This window comes from Polypterus senegalus, chromosome 1 (assembly GCF_016835505.1).
Source record: "Polypterus senegalus isolate Bchr_013 chromosome 1, ASM1683550v1, whole genome shotgun sequence".
NCBI lineage: Eukaryota > Metazoa > Chordata > Cladistia > Polypteriformes > Polypteridae > Polypterus > Polypterus senegalus.
In genome coordinates, this window is record NC_053154.1 from 86558231 (window position 1) to 86576871 (window position 18641).

Consider the following 18641-nt stretch of genomic DNA (forward strand, 5'->3'; position numbering starts at 1 on the left):
CGACATTTCAAACCAGCCCTTCACTGCAGAACCTCGCCTTTCATTTCCTCCTTTCTCTCCCTTTCATATACATATCTTTGGTGTCAGTGTATTCAGTTTAATTATTTCACTGGTTGCGAGATGGGAAGTGGCAATGCTTATTATATTATAGTGACACACAAACAAAAACTTTACATGATGCATCAATGGCATTGTTTCACATACTGTACGGCCACAAAAAAAACGGTTGCTATTTATACTACCACTCGATACAGAATTTACGCTTGGACAAACTTGGTTAATTTTACCATAAATTATGTAGCAACTAATCACAGACATGTCCGCAACCCATAATTTAAGAAACACTAATATATGCAAATGACACGCAATGTAGTACTGCAACAACTGTTGCAACTCAGTCCCTCTGAAGTCCAAATTTTTTCAGTTTTTAAATTCACCCATAGAGCTGACCCTGGCCACTAAAAATCCTTTAATTCCATGTGACCAAAGAGATGCTGCATTAATATTTTCAGGCTGCTTGCTTTTATACAATCTTAATGAGAGAACAGTAATTATTGATTACTGGCTAAAATCCGGGACTCTGAAATGCAACACTAGATTGCATTATTTTTCACATAAATACTGAAGTTGCAACTGTAACAGAGAATTATGCTGACAACTGTCTGTTGGCCACACAGTGCTCAGTCTAAAAGTACTTGTAGGTACCACTAGCTTGTATGAAAGAAGCTTTATTTTGATTGGATCAATATTATGTTTACTTCTTAACTTTTGACTTTTTCTTAATAAAAAAAGAAAGGAAACTAAATCTATAAAATGCTTCATAAATATTTTTTCTACGATTGATTAAACTAAATAAATCACTTTCAATATTCTGATAAGGTAAGATGTGATTTTAAAGATTTTTGCAAAATGCACCTATACACGTAATAGTTCCAATTTGCTTTCAGTATGGGGTCCTCAGGCATCAAAGAAGTCATGAAAGGGCTCCTGCACATTTGGGTCATACATGACCCTTGACCACTCTACTGTCTGCCTCTGCAATCTATTTAAATATGATTTCACTTCTCTTAATTAAGTGATGTTGGTAAAGTCAAGACTGACAAAAATATTTTAATCATCAATATTATAGTTTTCATTAGTAGTTGTACACATTACCATATGGTTTTTAGTCAGATGTCTCTTTCAAGTACACTTAAAAATTGTCAAACACCAAATATTCATGCAAAGATATAAACTGTACTGCACCTGTTTATTCTAATTCATTACCACTACAAGTCTGAAGCACTTGACATAAGATTTATACATGGGGAAACTAGATAGCATAAAACACAAGATTTAAGGATAAGGGATGGGATGTGGGGTAACTGAAAAAACAAAGAGAGACATGTGGTATCAGTCTATCTCAGAGTACACTCACTCATAAAGGTCTAATGTAGTGTTGCCAATTTATGTATCCAATATGCAGAAGGAAACCTAAAGAAAACTGTTGTGGACATGCCAAATCTGTTTCATTTATAAAAAAAAAAATGAAAAATTACAAGTAGTACTGAAACTGATATAGACCCACAAAACTGAATGGATCAGTAAAGTGAAAGAAAATAAAACTGGATATAATTTACTGAGAAGTGTTTCTCAGGCACAATATCAATAGAACTAGATGTTTATAATGGCATGTAAATTTCTGTAAATAAAACATTATCTGACACAAGACTGAAGTAAATACAGAAGGAACCATACAGATCTTTAAGCACAGTTACATAAATTGTTTAAAAGCTTAGCAACAAAATGAAATGACATGAAGAATGTACATTTTATACCCAGTTAAAAGAGTTACTGTTTCTTTAATTCAAAGAAAGCTAGTTAATTGAACCTTCCAATGAATCCATTTACCGAGACTACCAATAAAAAAAATCTAGCCAATGAGACTCTTTCTGGAGTGTCACTATGTGAGCTTCTACAGCAGCTCTCTCCTCCTCTGCATACACACACATACAAATGCGCATGCGCACTCACATACACACAGACTAATTTACAATAGTCACAGAGAGCTGCTGGCATCGTGCCAAGCTTCAAAACAGCCAGTCGCCTCCATTCACAATGTCGGGTGAGCAAATAAGAGAGGCCGGTACTGCGTGTGTGTGCGTGTGTGGAGGTGGGGGTCTAGAGAGTTGTTCCTAAACGCTCTCCAGCCTGCAGACTATTACTACACTTAATCTTTCCCGCAGGTCCAAACAGACAAAAGACACACAGTTCAATGCCAATCCGACAGCCCATGAAACCCCCCCACTAAACCCAATCTTCAGGCCCATTCTCAAAGCAAATGCCTTTCTATCACTGAATTGTTTCCGAGGACAAGCAGCTGTTAATTTTGAGATTTTTTTCAAACCTTTATTCACATCTGCACAGTCAGGGGAAAATAAAACAGTGTAAGACATCAGATTTATATTGAATACAGGCATCAGCGGGGGTGGGGGGGGGGCAGGGGTGTACTGCAGCCATCCATCTACCTAGACATGCGCCAAGATTCTACGGTACCAAAATAAAGCGCTTTTGTTTCTCCCTCGCTGTCACCACCAAGAACGCCACATAACATTTAGCCACATAACAGACGCAACAACAAAAGACCAGATCAGAGGCACAGCCCTTCCACAGTTCCTCCTTTAATAAAAAAGCTATGACTATTGGATGTTCAAAAAAAAAAAATACTTACTTCCTAGGCCTTTAAAAATACAAGACGTGGACAGAAGATTGGTGTTTCCTAATGCTCTCCCTCTCTCTCTCTCTCTTTTTGTTTTGGAAAGGTGGAGAAGGAAAGGGTAAGGGTAGGGGGGAGGGGGTTATGAGACCTGACGATAAAGCTAACAAAACAAGACAAGACTGAGAGAGAGAGAGAGAAAGAGAGAGAGAGGGGGAATGAGAGAGAGAGAGAGAGAGAGAGTGTCTCAAAGAGAGGACAAGACAGACTGCTAGTGAGAACGCCTATCGGCAGCAGCTCTGTGGGCGGCACCTTCCGTTTATGCCAGCCTCTAACCTCTAGGGATCTGTGGGGGTTTAAAAAAAATTCCTTCTCTGTGTATGTACATATATATTACATGCACAAATCCTCAAGTCGGACACCTCCCAGACAATCATTTGTGTTTCAGTTACTTTTAAAGGGCCAGTGCTGGTTGCTGTTCAGTTTCTAACTAAATGTTTTAGACATCCTTGCCTGAAAAATTTACATTTTGGAAAAGGAATAAAAAAACCCTGAGTAAGGAAGACTTCAAAATGATTGAAAGGATCCCTTATTTTCAAAAAACAATGTCATCATGGAGCCCAATTTATAGGAAATAGTTTTAATGATAAATGAAAAAAGTTTTAGACAGGTGCAATTTCTGCATAGCATCACCTCCTTATAAAGTCAATTTATAAACCTCATGTTTACAGTTAATTTAAGAGTATAAGAGTTTAGTCAAGCAGTCCATCCAAGAAACAAGAAAAAGACCATTTTAAAGGTGTATTCACCCAGTTTGTTTGGCAAAACGACAATCCAGCTACATGCTGCATCATTTTCAGCACTTTTATTCGAACACTTTTTAAGATTTGCTTCATATATTCAACTTTTCATTCAATCACTTTTCACACTTATTTTTTCCAATATCAGAGTCAACCCTGGAGGAAAACAACCCTGAATACTATTACCCTGAAGGGCACACACCATCATACACCACAGACAGGAAAACCAGGAAAAAAGTCAACTTAACCATAAGGTAACCTTTGTACCAAGATAAAGCCTGTGGGGACATGGGTAAAGCCTAAAAATCCCACACAGCAAATGGGTCTGTGAATCCAAACTCCTGAATTTGTGAGGGTGTAGTGGAAGCCACTGTGTAACTATACCAAACATGCCTTACACAGCTCCTTCACATTTAGAAGAAGGTAAAGTGATGCATTCCACCATAAAGGTCTACTAAATTAAAGAGTCTTGCATCTAACTTATTTAAAGCAGATAATTACATAGCTGAATTTCAGCTATTCAAAGTGTAATTCTTAATTGACAGAAATAAGGAATGCTAGATACTATATACAGTATACATTTTCAGTTAATAATTAAGACATTTTCTGAATTTTTTAGCTGGTGTCACGCAGTAGTCACCAATAACTTCTAAATGGTTCCAAAATCACCATTAATGAACATAACACGAGCTGAGGTTTACTAGGCTTGTGAATGCAGCTACAGTTTTCCAAAAAAAGCTTAGTAGTTGAACAATTAAAGCAGCAGCATCAGAACCATGCAAATAGAAGGAAACATCCCATCACTAACTGTTAAACTTAAATCTGCCCAGCTGTTCTAAAGAAAAGAAAAAAAAAATCAAATTCTAAAAACTCTAATCTAAATGAAATACACATGATCTCTTGATAATGCAAGGCCCTAAATGAAAGGACAGCAGCACCCTTTGCTAGTTACCATGGCAATGATCTTCTCTATTTTTAAACTCTACTAATCAATCCCAGTTCTGTCGCTTGTTAATAACAGAGTCAAAGATGGATGCAGCCATTACATGCAGATAATAGTGAAAAATGGACTGCCTGTTCAATCTTTTTACAAAAGTAAACTATAAGCAATAAATTATTACAAAAAGAAACAGATTAATATTGCACATTTCTCCTGTATACAGCAGTATCTCTGCATTTCTTCAAAAGATTAAATGTTTCCCAAGTGATGCATACAGATGCTGAATCCAGACAAACAACAACCCTGGTAACATGCAATTCCAAATGATGTACTTTAGAATTAAAACAGGCTTTAGTCGGTATTAAAAATAAAAAACAACTACAGCATTGTTTTACTGCTTAGTAGACTTAAATACACAAATCAGTCAAATTACTTTTATGGTATATTACCATATACCAATATTAACAAACACAAGTGTACTATGAATAAAATCTATACAGTATCGTGGAAAGAGTGATAGGAGAGAATAACCCCACATCCTTTGTAGCAATATGCAAAAGGACAAAACAATGAATGATAAAGTTGTTAAAGAAATTACAGTTTAAACAAGCCCAGATTTAGACACATTATTAAATTTAAGAATTGCAATAAAACTGGAAGACCTGACAGCATGGCATTACCCTTTCCACTTTTAAAAAAACGTATGTCAGGTTAGCAAACAACAAATGGGCAAACCAATGATTTAAAATTATCATAAAAAGAACTGTATGATTTATCAAGACAAAAAAAAAAAAAAAAAAAAAAAAAAAAAACTTACCTAGAATACAAAAACGGGTAAATTCATCTTCAATACACTATTTCAATAAAACACCTGAAAGTCTTGTTTTATGTACCACACCAACAAAAGAAAATGCACAAATTAAAATATGATATTCGCTGACAGTACATTTACAGCAAGTGTTGGATCATCTTCCATCCTTGCAATCAAACTTATGTTTAAGTTTTGAATTTAGCACAGAGTCAGATTAACAAGTTTAATGTGGAATTGAAGGCTTTGTAATACTTGACCAGAGACTTTAAAATTAAATCCAGCATGGATGATATGCAGAATCATACAGTCCAAAAACATGACTTCTGTACTCATCAAGACTGACTTTAAAACTGCAAGACAATGATTATATTTTTATATTATACACATTAAAGAACCATCAACAACAAACCAAATCAAATTAATACTATATTGAACAATTATTATAAAAGTAAAGCTGAATAAATCAGACTCTGCAGCTGCATGAATAAAAGGTAAAGTACTACGTTTGGCTAACAGAAGTAGCCCAAAGGTTGATAGAAATCTACATTTTGTACCTAATAAATGCAAAATTTGGTTGACCTAAGTGAAACCATACTCGAGTCATCATGTTTACATACACACACACAGAGACATAATTCCAAAAATGGTATTTTGAACTCAGGGAGGTCAAAATCTTGAAATGGAATTTTTGGAGGATTCCAGTACTTTCCTTATACTTTTAATATGAGAAAGTCAGGGAGGTCTAAAATGTTGAGATTTGTCAAAATCCCAACATCAAATCTTCTGAGAAAGTAAAAATACTGAAAGATGCTGTGACAAGTGTGGCTTGTTGTGACAAGTGCTTATTTCACACACATTCATGAAACATTATACGCACATGTTCTCCCAAGCAATGTCTTTGGAAGCCTGTGAAGTGGGTTCTTAGTGCTTGCAGCCTGTGTCAACCATAATCCATACATCCATCCACTGCTTGAATATGGATAGTCCAGTGACGGATGTTAGAGACTAAAACCTAGTCCAGCAGGTTAGACACAATGTTATACTCTGGGCTCCAGACTAAAAAAAAATACTTGGGAGCAAACAGCTCCCAAAATTAAACATTTAGGAGTCAAATTACTTTAACAGTCTTCATGTTACAGAAAAAAAAATAGTTCATATTAACATCAAAAAACTTAGGTGTCCTCTGTGCTGTGCCTACAATAAGTTCAGCTTTGTTTTACTCGTATATAGATTCATTGTTTAATTTCTCCATTGTGACTGACCTCTGATTGTTAACTGATCTTCTGCTCAAACAATAAAAAAATACACTTTGTTAGAATATCCAAACTATATACAATAACATAGTGAATGTCTATTTTGGAGATTCTGAATCAGTATCATTGACCATTAAAATATCAGTGTCACTTAACCATCAAGCATAATCTCAACTAAGCACAAAACATTAGTGAAATCTGTATAGTAAGGAGCTCTCGTCAAGATGTGCTCCCACAAACGATTTCAAAACAAGTCTGCAAACTGGCCTTTGATTATCAATTTAAGTGCTCTCCACTCAATCTGGACAAACTGTACATCATAACAGTGAAATGAAAGTACATGTTCTCCAATCTCTCCTCTAAGGAATGCACTATTCCATCTTATGAACCTACGTTAATGTTAATGATGATAGTCCCAAATTGCACAGATATCTTGCCAACAATAAGGCAGGTTTCTGCATATTAAATATCTATTTAATTGTGTTTAGTATTTCCTGGGCAAGGCCATGTTTAAGATTTGCGAACCCGATAAAACTGTTCACAGATACACCAAAAGAAACACACGGTTTACAATCATATTATTTCTACAAGACACGAGTGGCAGAGTTTGTAGTGACAGATATAATTTTCATTTGCAGTCCACCAGTATTTGCACTTTGTTTATCTGCAATGTACCCAATAAAATCAACACATGCTGTGTAGTAATCACACATTTTTAATATATATCCATTCTGTCTTTTTCCATGTATAATTTATTTTGTAATTCCTTGCTTGTGATCACTACATTAACAAAACTTTTTTCATATTTTAGTAATAAATGACAAAATGTTGGCATAAACTATATAACGTGTGAAGCCTTAAGTCTAAAGATCAAATAAACACTTTCACAAAAGGTTCAAGGATAAGACAACTGCTTCCGTGGCAGAGCGGTAAGATTTGCTGACTTGAAAGCAAGAGTCCCAGCTTCGATCCCGACTGCCTCCTATATTTGCCATTTTCAGTAGTGAGCTGCTCTTATTCATAATATTATACAGTACACACATACATTTGGTTTGTGTCTGTAACAGACGGTGTACATTTATTGTACTTATAAAAGTTACACTTTTTTTCACTTTAATTCTCTCAGTCACAATCACCATACATACTACCACCCTAGGGATCTGACACTGTTAGTTTTTATCTTAAAATGGGAATAACTGTAGATGTGAGTGGTGTTTTGAGGCAATGGAACTGGACATTCTCTGATCTGGAGGAATAAAAGCTGACACACAAATGCTGGTCAATCTGCCTTCCTTATATCTCACCGTCACTTGATTTTTTTTTTATTCAGTTTTATTGAGTATTCCTGCTCATGCTGAATTAATATGCACCTTATGGTCTATGATGTCAAAAAAAACAGAGACATAGGTATATATGATATTTGGAATTATTCATTTTATGATCTGTACAGTACATTTCGGAAAACACTGTGGCACGGATGCAACATTATTCATATGATTCATATTCATTCGCATAACATCTTGCGGTTGTAATCGGTGACCGCTTGTTTTTTTTTTTTTTGATCTTGCCCATGCAGCCTCTAAATGTTGATGTATGGTGCGGTTTCTTTTGTACTCCAGGACACGCAGAGAAAAGAACAGTACAGAGAGGTCAGTTCAGTGCTATATGCAATCATCAAATTCAAATGTTAATAGTTCACACACACACACACAAGGACCGTCCTTCCTCATTACTGCACTGGGGCATTGGAATCGACGCAAAAACTACAAGGTAAGCGCCCCCTGTTGACCTCATCAACATCTCTTTCAGCAGCAACTCAAGCTTTTCCTAGATGGTCTCCTTTCCAAGTACTGGACAGGCCCAAACATGCTTAACTTCAGGTGGATAATAAAAGTTACATAATAGTGTATGTGTGTGCATAACAAAGTGAGTGATGTTAAGCTGCAGCAACTGTTTTGATTAGAATTTTTGTCCAGCTTTCTGCTGGTTGTCATGAACTGCAATGAACTTCATTTTGTATGTTCAAATGTACACAATAAGGTGGACAAATAGCAGGTTCTACTATTACGGCTTATTATATGCTACTTATTTCAATTAGCAATGAGATGGTGTTCAAAGTATGTATTATTTTGGAGAGGTAAAATTTTAAGTCATTGAAAAATATGTAATTTGCAGATCATACAATGCATAGATGTACAGCTGAAGTCAGAGGTTTACATACAGTTATGGCGAATTCTTTAAAACTTACTTTATAACCCCTCCACAGATTTTATGCAAACAAACTAGAAATCTAGTATATCATTTAAGACATCTACTTTGTGCAGGGCAACGGTAATCTTTTCCAACAATATTCAACGATAAGAGTATTTCACTTTTTATCAATTATATCACAATTCCAGTGGGTAGCATTTAAATTGTTGATCTGTGGAGGGATTATAAAGTGAGTTTTAAAGAATTCACCCCAAGTTTATTTAAACTTCCAACTTCAACTGTATGTATATAACTAAATTAATCACTCTTTTTCCATATCAGAGAAGGAATAATTATCTACCATAATGAATTCTGTTACAATGGGAAACAATTTAATCACAGGAGTTTGTATCCCAAGGTCATGAAGCCAAATTACCAAAGGATCCAAAACTTTAAGACATACTATAGCAGTAAAAGCACATTTGCAAGGTGAAAGCTATCTACTGATTGCAGTAATTATTAGCTCATAAATAACTCTATTAAGTGCAGATGAACAATACCCTGTATGGGTTTGGAATAATTTCTGTGAAATGGACAGTGAAGATGTGTATTTTTGCTAGATCTGGCACTTAGGGGTTGGATTTCCCTTACCCTTGCAAGGTATCTTTTCTTTATGGAGACCTACTGCTGTGGTACTGTTGGTATAATATGCACATATTAACAGGATCCACATGTATGGTATTAAAGAACTAAATGTTTTTGAAGTTTAAAAGATGTATATTACTTGAAATATCCTTTGGTAGGTGTCTTAAGGATACAAGTGACAACTATGATGATGGTTTTCAATGTGCGATGCATTGAGCAGTATCAGTCCTGCACAAGGTATACAAGTTGGTGAACGTAACAGCAACACTGCCTAGAAATTATCTAAAGAATACAAAAGTCAACACAATAGTTCATGGCTGCTTTTAATTAGTAGGCAATCAACTGCTGTGAGGGAGCTGAGAAGAGAAAAGAGGATGTGACAGTCTTTAGTCAGAATGAACATGATGGACTCTCTTTTGAGAGAATTAGCTGTGGTTTAATACCAACTGCCATTATAATACAGTATAATGTGACACACACAAGGACTGTTGCATCTTTTACTACACGTGAATTCAGTAAAATCATATGATTAATTTCAATACTTTTAAAAGATTAAAGGGACCTAAACTAATAAATTACAAAAAATCTAACTTGATTTTTCTAGATAAAAACTGTTTTCTCTATATATACTTAAATTAATCTTTTATACAAATAGGCTATAATCTAGAGCTTTGAACAAGTCCACAACCTTAAAGCACATAGTTATATTAATTTTTAATTTCCATCACGAGTAGTAAACATACTATGACATTATTCAAAATAGGCCAGTGGCCACAGTTTCAAATTTTCTTTTTCATCTGGTTTAACACTCATTTTGGATTCTAAGTTGTTTAATATTTTTCTTACAAAATAATCATGTTAAAGTGTGTTAAAATGGTTATTTATTGTGCCATTAACTTTTCAATGAATATAAACATTCATATAAATAAAACTACAAAGTTAATTTTTAACAAATAACAATCAATTATCAGCAACATAATGCATCTATAGTATTTTTTCTTTAACTATGCTCTAAATGAAATGGATTCTTCAGCACCTAGCACTCAAGGATAGCAATACAGTGCACCCAAATTATTTGTCATTTCATAATGTAAACAGCAGGCAGTTCCCCTGAATCAACAATATGTATGCAGCATAACATCAAAAAGGTCAAAGATATAAAATAAAGTACAAGTATCTATATATATATATTCATATATATATATAATTCACTAAGGCAAGACAACCATGGAAAGCACGCCGGAAGGGGCGTGGATTCACTCAGCCGCCGACAAGTGAGACACCTATGGCGCACGCAGGAAGGAGCCACGCCCACCAACTCCAAGACCATTGGATACAACGACAACTCGCAGGGCCACGCCCACCAACTCAGACGCAACAACACAGAAAAAATGGCGTAATTTATATTCGTCTGTCATAGAGGCCACATTCAGTGCAGGTCAGGTTAATGTCATGTGCATGTCATGCACCTCCGAGCTACGTTGACTGTTCATAGAAGCATGTTTCTTGCGGAGGTGAATCGCCATATGCAGTGTGTGAAACAGTTTGCGAGGGGTATCCCATGGGATCCTTAAAACAATCCTTTACCACTGAGGTTAAAGCACAATGAAGTAAGCAGTCTTTAAAAACCGACTTTTCGGTTACGATGCATGCACCATAGCAAACTGTTTAACACTCTACATACAGCTATTCGCATCCATGACAAACATGCGTCTTCTTAGATGCTCCTGCAGGAACACGAAAGACGTTTTCCTGCCCACCAACACTCCTTTTTCACCGGCCGGCGTCTACCCTCGCTCTCTAGGCATTCACACTGCCTGCCCATTTGCCCGGACGCAAAAACTCACTGACCACCCAGTTACTCCCTTTCGTCTGTGGTAAGAGTTCACATGCACGTCTGAGCCACGCAGCGTTTGTTATGCCGCGGGTTCACTATTGTGTTGTATTTTGCTCTCTCCAGAGTTCCATCTTTTCATTCACTTACTGTTGTATTCTCACACCAACCCATTTTAGACATCCGTGTCTTTCCAGAAGTGTTTAGCATTCAATAAATAATTATGCATGAGATTGACCATGTGTCTACTCAGCGCAGAGAGGCGTGGGTAAGCCGTGGGTAAGCCGTTGAACCCCATTCGGGCTGCAAGCCGTGGAATTCCCACTAAGTGTGACTCATACGCTCCCACTCATTACATCCCTACCCTTTGTGCACACCCCCCTCTTACCGTGGTCGGGTATCTTGGTGGATTATATATAGAAAAGCAGCCAAAACCGAGGGGTCTCCCATGGGGTCCTTAAAACATTCCTTTACAACGGAGGTTAAAACACAATGAAGTAAGCAGTCTTTAAAAACTAGAGTTCCATCTTTTCATTCACTTTCTGTTGTATCCTCAAACTCTCCCTTTTTAGACAACTGTGTCTTTCCAGAAGTGTTCAACCATCAATACATAATTATGCAGCGTTTGTTATGCCGCGGGTTCACTATTGTGTTGTATTTTGCTCTCCCCAGAGTTCCATCTTTTCATTCGCTTACCGTTGTATTCTCACACCAACCCGTTTTAGACAACTGTGTCTTTCCAGAAGTGTTTAGCATTCGATAAATAATTATGCATGACATTGAGAGTGTGTCTACCCGGCGTGGGTAAGCCGTTAAGACCCATTCGGGCTGCAAACCATGGAATTCCCACTAAGTGCGACTCATACGCTCCCATTGGTTGCGTCCCAACGCTTTGTACACACCCCCCTACCACCTCGCTACTACTGTGGTCAGGTGTCTTGGTGGATTATATATAGAAAAGCAGCCAACGACTCAAGTGACGAGTTGGAAGTGGGCACATGAGCGGGCAGTGCATACTGAACGAGAAATCAGCAGACTAGCATGACGGACGGAGCTGAATGGACGTCCTTCTTCTCTCCTCCCGTTCCACACTCCGCGCCGTGCACCCCCATCCCTCCGTCGGGCAGGAGAAGGTGCGAGGACGGTCCGCCAGTTTTCAGTCACGGACGATTGTGTGTTGCTTCGTTCCGTGCATTGTTACAATGTTGCTTTTCTTGCTGATTTATTACATTACCGATTTTTCAAATGTTAATTTTCTCCCTATGCTTAAAAATCATTAAAAAAACGTCCTGACTTTGCGGCGTATGGTAGGCCGCGGGTTGGCTAGTTGAAATTAAAACACACAGGAAGGTTTAAACAAAGAGAAGAACACTGAATAAACAGAAAAAATAAGGCTATGCTGCCACTTTGTTTGTCAAGTGCCACATTAAGTCACATGCCTTCTAACTTTTTAATAACACTGCCCTTTTACTTCCACCACTAAGCGTCTCCTCCCGTGTTCTGCCCTGGTAATGTTTTAACCATTTTTACCAGTGTCCTATCTGGTCAAGTCATGGACTCACTTTAAGAGTTGGGGTCAATATTACTGGTAAAACTCTTTCTAGTGGCTGCTGATCTCCCCGAAACCCTAAGCCTTTAGTTGCTCTTACAGTAGGATGGGTATGCCCACCTGGTGCTTCCATGCTGCTCACTCTATTAAAAGGACATACCGGTCTCCAAATGTACTTTATAACAGCAAGGAGATGCCCTGACTCAGACATGCTGGAACTGCTGGGTTACTTGCACTCTAACTTCCTGGAAGAACCCTGCCCTTTTCTGTTCAGGCTGCATCTCTCTCTCTGCCTCTCTACAATGGTGCCCATTCTGTTTATAGTTCATTCACCCATCCATCTTAGATTGATTATCCAATTCAAAGTCCCAGGATGAACTAACAGCTTTGGGCACAAGGCAGGAACCAACCATTTTATACTCACGCACTGGCAAACATCAATACTCATACACCATTGATGAATTCTGAGTTGGCAATTAACTTTAACACATATGGATCTTGGCAAAATTGGAGTACCTCGAGAAAAACCCTACACAGAAAAATTTGCAACATGTGGGGGAAAGCATTTAATTCAGGTGCAGCAATGGCATGAATGTTGTAATAAACATAAGGCAAATAAAGAAATTCTGTTAGCTATTAAAATCAATAGTTTAATAATCAAGCCTAGGTTCGGACAGCATTACCAAAAAACAAACAAGGAGCATCCAGCTGTTGCAAGGCCAGTTTTTAGCTTCTGACAGATCGTTGTACCTCAGACATTGTGAAGACTGTGAACTGAAGCTTATTACACAAGCATTCATTCTGAAAGGATGAAAAACTATGCTTCTTTATGTCAAAGTTGTCCTCTCATACACTTTCAACCACCATTACTAAAGATTACTATTCTCGAACACAAAAATCTACCTTATCTATTTTTTTACCTTTATTTTTTAATTTTCTCAATGGGATTCATAACATCAAATAATATGTTAATTTACCTTAAACATAGGCATCGTAAGTCTTACTTTTAAGTGTAACTTTTAAAACACAAAGTTTGCAGCTTTTGAATTGTCATCTGCAACTGGCGTCTACTGAAACAAACAACTTTCTCCATCAGAATAAAATTGTTTCAAACATTCCGGAGTCACATAATGCAAGTAATAAAAAGAAATTTCTAAAAACCTTAAGGAAGAAAAAAAATCCAAAATGTTCCTCAGCATGAAAACGTCTACAAAACCATTACTTAGAATGTGTATGGTAGAATCCCAGAGTCAAAACTAGAAATTTTACAATAATAGTTAATCTTTTGGCCAAACTCTCAAATTCTCACGAACAACAAAGTGCAATTTTTCACTCTGTCACAAAGTGCCCTAGAATGCCATTTACCCTTATTCCTGGCCTGTCTTGGCTCTTCTAAGATCTACATCTATGATTCCATCATCTTAAACACATGAAACAAAAATGGAATACACAGAGTATAAAGAATGAAACTACTATTCTAATCTCAAGTTTTAACAAAATACATGCTGTTTAAATAATGCAAAGTGATGTTCTAAATTTTTTGGACAGAGGAGAACAAAGTAAATTACTTGGGCAAATATCTAGAAAATGTAACTGTACATTCCACAACCATGACTAAACCAACATGATAAACATTTCATTTTTGGTATGAGTTGTGACAATTAAGGGAAATATGAATTCTACTCTGTATTAAAAGAACTGCAGCCCATCTTTTTATGAACTGAAGAAGCACTTGCTAGATAGTTGTGCAAAACAATGATGTAAAATAGTCAAGTAAACCTACATCAGGGGCTGAAAAAAGGGCATTTTTTGAAAATGTCCCAGTCAAAGTCCAGACCTAAACAAGTAATACATCTGAAAGTCAGGATCTGAAAGAAGTAATTAGTCTTAAAACATTAACACAACACTTAAAGCAGCTCTAAAAGGAGTTGGCCGAAATTCTCCCAAAGTTGTGCCATAGCCCCTATGTACTGGAAAGATATGATTAAAGTTATTGCTGCTACAGATGGTTTAATGAGTCTCTGATTTTACACGGGCTACCTTTTTTTTTTTTTTTAATAAACATGGGACATAGGGTCCTATGTAACTTTCTTTATGAATATACAGTGTGTGTGTATGGAGCCCGGCCGGGACGCCCAGGAGGACCGGAGGAGGGCTTGTGCCTCCTCCAGACCACGAGGGGGCGTCCGTCCTGGTTATGTTGGGGGCCTCGGGTAAAGGGCTTGGAAGCCCAGCCCTCTAGGGACCCGTGGCCACCGCCAGGCGGCGCCCCAAGGCCTGCATATCCCTGGAGCCCAGCACTTCCGCCTGGGGGGAAGACGACAGGGGACACCCGGACGGCTTCCGGGTGCGCAGCCAGCACTTCCGCCACACTGGGGTGTGGCTAGGACTGATTGCCGGGAAGCAGCTGGAGCCCATCCGGTTTCCCATATAAGGGGCCATCTCCCCCCAGTCAGCAGTGGATGTCGGGTGGAAGAGGACAGAGCTGGAGAGAGGACGGGAGGCGGGCAAAAGAAAGGCGTAGAGACTGTGAGGCCTGGACATTTGGGGGAACGGTGCTGGAGGCACTGGGGGTGCACGTGAGCACAAACTTGTAAATATTCTTGTAAATAAACGGTGTGTGGTGAAACTATGTTGTCCGTCTGCCTGTGTCCGGGTCCCAGTTCACTATATATATATATATATATATATATATATATATATATATATATATATATATATATATATATATATATATATATATATATATATATAAAAATAAATAAAATATACATATATATAACGTTGGAATTGTATTTGCATACTGAGGTTTGCATTTATCCAAGATTAGGCTTAAGTTTAGTACCTGATAATAGGAATTGAAAAAAACAAATATCCAATAATACAAAAAATTACATACTGTAAATTCTACAGTAATATAAACTATATAATCACTATTATTATTCATTAATTGTTTAGGTTTGTTTTACATTATTTAAAAAAATTGCTTATTTTAAGGATAAAATACATCAAATCAACTGCTCAGTCTTGAGCATATGACTAAAGAACTGAATGATTAGTAATGGCTATAAAAGAATATATGCAAGGAAACAAGAATTTTGTTTTACCTTTTAATTTTATTTTTCCTATCCTGTCTTCTGTCTAGACAGAATAAAGTATAAACTGAGATACCACCAAAATACTGAATTAAATGCATCTTTTCACCTTAAGTTCCATTTTTATAACACTTTTATAACACAAATTGGTGACTTTCATTTTCTGGTCAGTGTCCCAAAGACCAACTCGCAGATAACACATTCTGACATTTAAAACCAGTTTCAGGCATAGATTTAATAACACACATTCAGACTGTAGATCTGACTGCATATCACAGAAACAAACAGAGCAATCAATCTCTCTTCATGTTTTATGGATTTCCACATACTTTTTACTAATGAAAAGGAAACATTTCTAATAGCAGAAAATTAGTACTCTCAGTAAATTTTATAAAATTAATAATACATTTTAAAGTACATACATAAACAATTGATACACAATAAATTACGGGGAAACAAATACAACCAATTTTACAAAGCCTGTAATAAACTGAAAGAATATACCATGTAGTTGTAGCACATTCAGATTGGAGAGATGACAAATGCAATACACCCAAAAAAACAAAAAGTAACCAGAAAGTACCACAGCTAGATGTAACTTGGAAAAGGGATTTAAAAAAAACAAAAAACGTATACAGGTATTAGAAATTTTCTAGCTTTACACATTGGTTCTTTTAGCTAAAGAAGTAAGGCTAACAAGGCTGTTTTCAGACAACAAATTGTCACAGTTATCCACAAGGAAAAGGACGCCAGTGTTTAAAAGTCCAATTGTTGTACACCCCTCATTTCTCAGTCTTTCTTTATAAATAAAGAAGCATCAAGCATCAAACCTAAAGGTCAGATTAGTCACAAATGATTGAATAAAGAGTTAAACTGGAAGAAAATTTGCTTTCTCAACTCCCTGAGGAGAAAAAAGTCCCAATTAAGTATTCATGTAACCAGCAATAAAGATAAATTAGTAAGATGTTTTTCTTAATCAGTACTTCTGTAATTTGAAGTCAATCTTCGACATTAACAGCAAGAATTAAGTTTGGGTTAAGAAATTCGAGGTACAGCATATCTGACATATGACTATAGCAAATTCCATTTTTGCTTGGATGAAAGCTCATCAATATAATTCACCTAAAACATCTTTTCTTTGAACTGTATTTTAAAAATATTTTTAAATCCAACAATTGTTTTATTGTGTTCATGTACTTTAGTTCTTTATTTTTTAACCAACAAAGTTTACTGCTTCTAAGATGCAACCCTGTAGAAGTTTGAAATAACAAAATTGCAGAAACCACATGCTAAGGAGTACATTCTTCAACACAATTTCCTATACTATATATTTAATGTACCATTTCAAACAAATGTATGACTGTGCAGAACAAGACAACTGTTAAAGTGAAATGCAAACAGTTAAAAAAATATACACATAAAACGTTCTGAAAGACTTTGTCCTGAATTATATACAAAGGATACATTTTCCAGTCTGTCCCTAGCTAAGCATAATCCTATTACAGTTATGAACTAGTATCATGTCATCTCTTTAACAGTAATGACACAATAAATTACAAAACCTAAATTGGTGTTACACAAGAAATGTGCCAGCTCAAGTACTAAAATTATCATGGAAATTAATAAAGACATCAAATTACAGTTTTATAAAATTTCTAAAATTATATTTATATTTAAATATTTTTTGGAGTGTTTTATGATAACTATTAGAATCGTGATTAAACCTAATGAGTGCTATAGGAGAATACTCTCCAATATTACAAATGTATTCATTTCAGAATCAGGCATAAAAAAAGTAAAACTCTGCAGAAACTCTGTTACCGGTACTTCATTTATGGTGTTAACAGAAGAAAGGAGGACGAATACAGGACTTTGGTAGAGGACACTATTGATAGGTGCAAAAAGGACACTCCATCTTGTGTCACTATTGATGGAAAGGCTATAGTGGTAGTGAAAAAATCTATAAGCACCTATTTGTGGATCTGAATACCAGGTTGTAATGGACTAGCAACATTTGGACCTCTACAAGAAGGGTTTGAGTCATCTTTGTTATTTGAAATGTCTCAAGTCTTTTTATCATGCAATTTGTGGTAGTAGGTATAATGTACTATGCAGCAGCCTGCCAAGCAAATAACATTCCTGCAGACAAGGCTAGCAGACTCAATAAAGGGATAAAGAAGGTTGTCCTGAGAGTAGGTTTGTACTTTCTGGATATAGTAACAGGCTAAAAAGAACAAGCCAGATTTCCCTTTGCCCACCAACACTCTTGGTTATCTGCTATAAAATTCTTGGCATCTTCCAAACCAGCAGTATAATCCCTCTTTCATATCTAAAGTCCATCCTTGAGCATAACAAAACTGATTTGTATATTCACTCGAAATTAATAGATTCCAAATAATGAAATGTACCAAAATGTGCTGTATAAAAAACAGTCCTTATCACAAACAAATTAATGCCTTGACTAGAACAAATGAATGGACTCTAAACTGTAAATTCAAACTAATTAAAACCATAAGTCATGCTTCAAGGGATTCCTTACACATTTCCGGTTTCCTGAAATAAGAAAAACACAAGAAAACTAGAATACAATAGGCTACTGTTTCTTTAACAGATACTCCCAAGTTATTCAACTAAGCATTTTTGGTGAATACAGCAAACAACCAGTCTAAGCTGGTTTGAAAACTTGGAATATGGAATTATCTGTTTACTGTTTGTGGCTTGTGGTCAGAGCACAGAGGGGGAGAAAAAAAAAACTTGCAGTCTTAAGGCAGCCCCTCACCCCTTCTCTGTTTGCATGAACATAACCACCACCTTAGTGGAACCTCATTC

The 18641-nt window shown here is 36.5% G+C and overlaps 1 protein-coding gene across 6 annotated transcripts in view; it reads right to left on the reverse strand.

Annotated features, from left to right (window-relative positions):
• gatad2b (GATA zinc finger domain containing 2B) overlaps nucleotides 1-18641 on the reverse strand; it is a 277061-nt gene that overhangs the window by 153277 nt on the left and 105143 nt on the right. For 3 of the 6 annotated variants that reach the window (XM_039752827.1, XM_039752816.1, XM_039752822.1), the window contains exon 1: nucleotides 2711-2954. The exons of 2 other annotated variants lie outside the window; for them this stretch is intronic. The gene's annotated coding sequence lies outside the window, so the exon portion shown is untranslated. Of the gene's footprint in view, nucleotides 1-2710; nucleotides 2955-18641 lie in introns of those variants that run through there. One more of the 6 variants, XM_039752802.1, reaches the window with a different exon arrangement.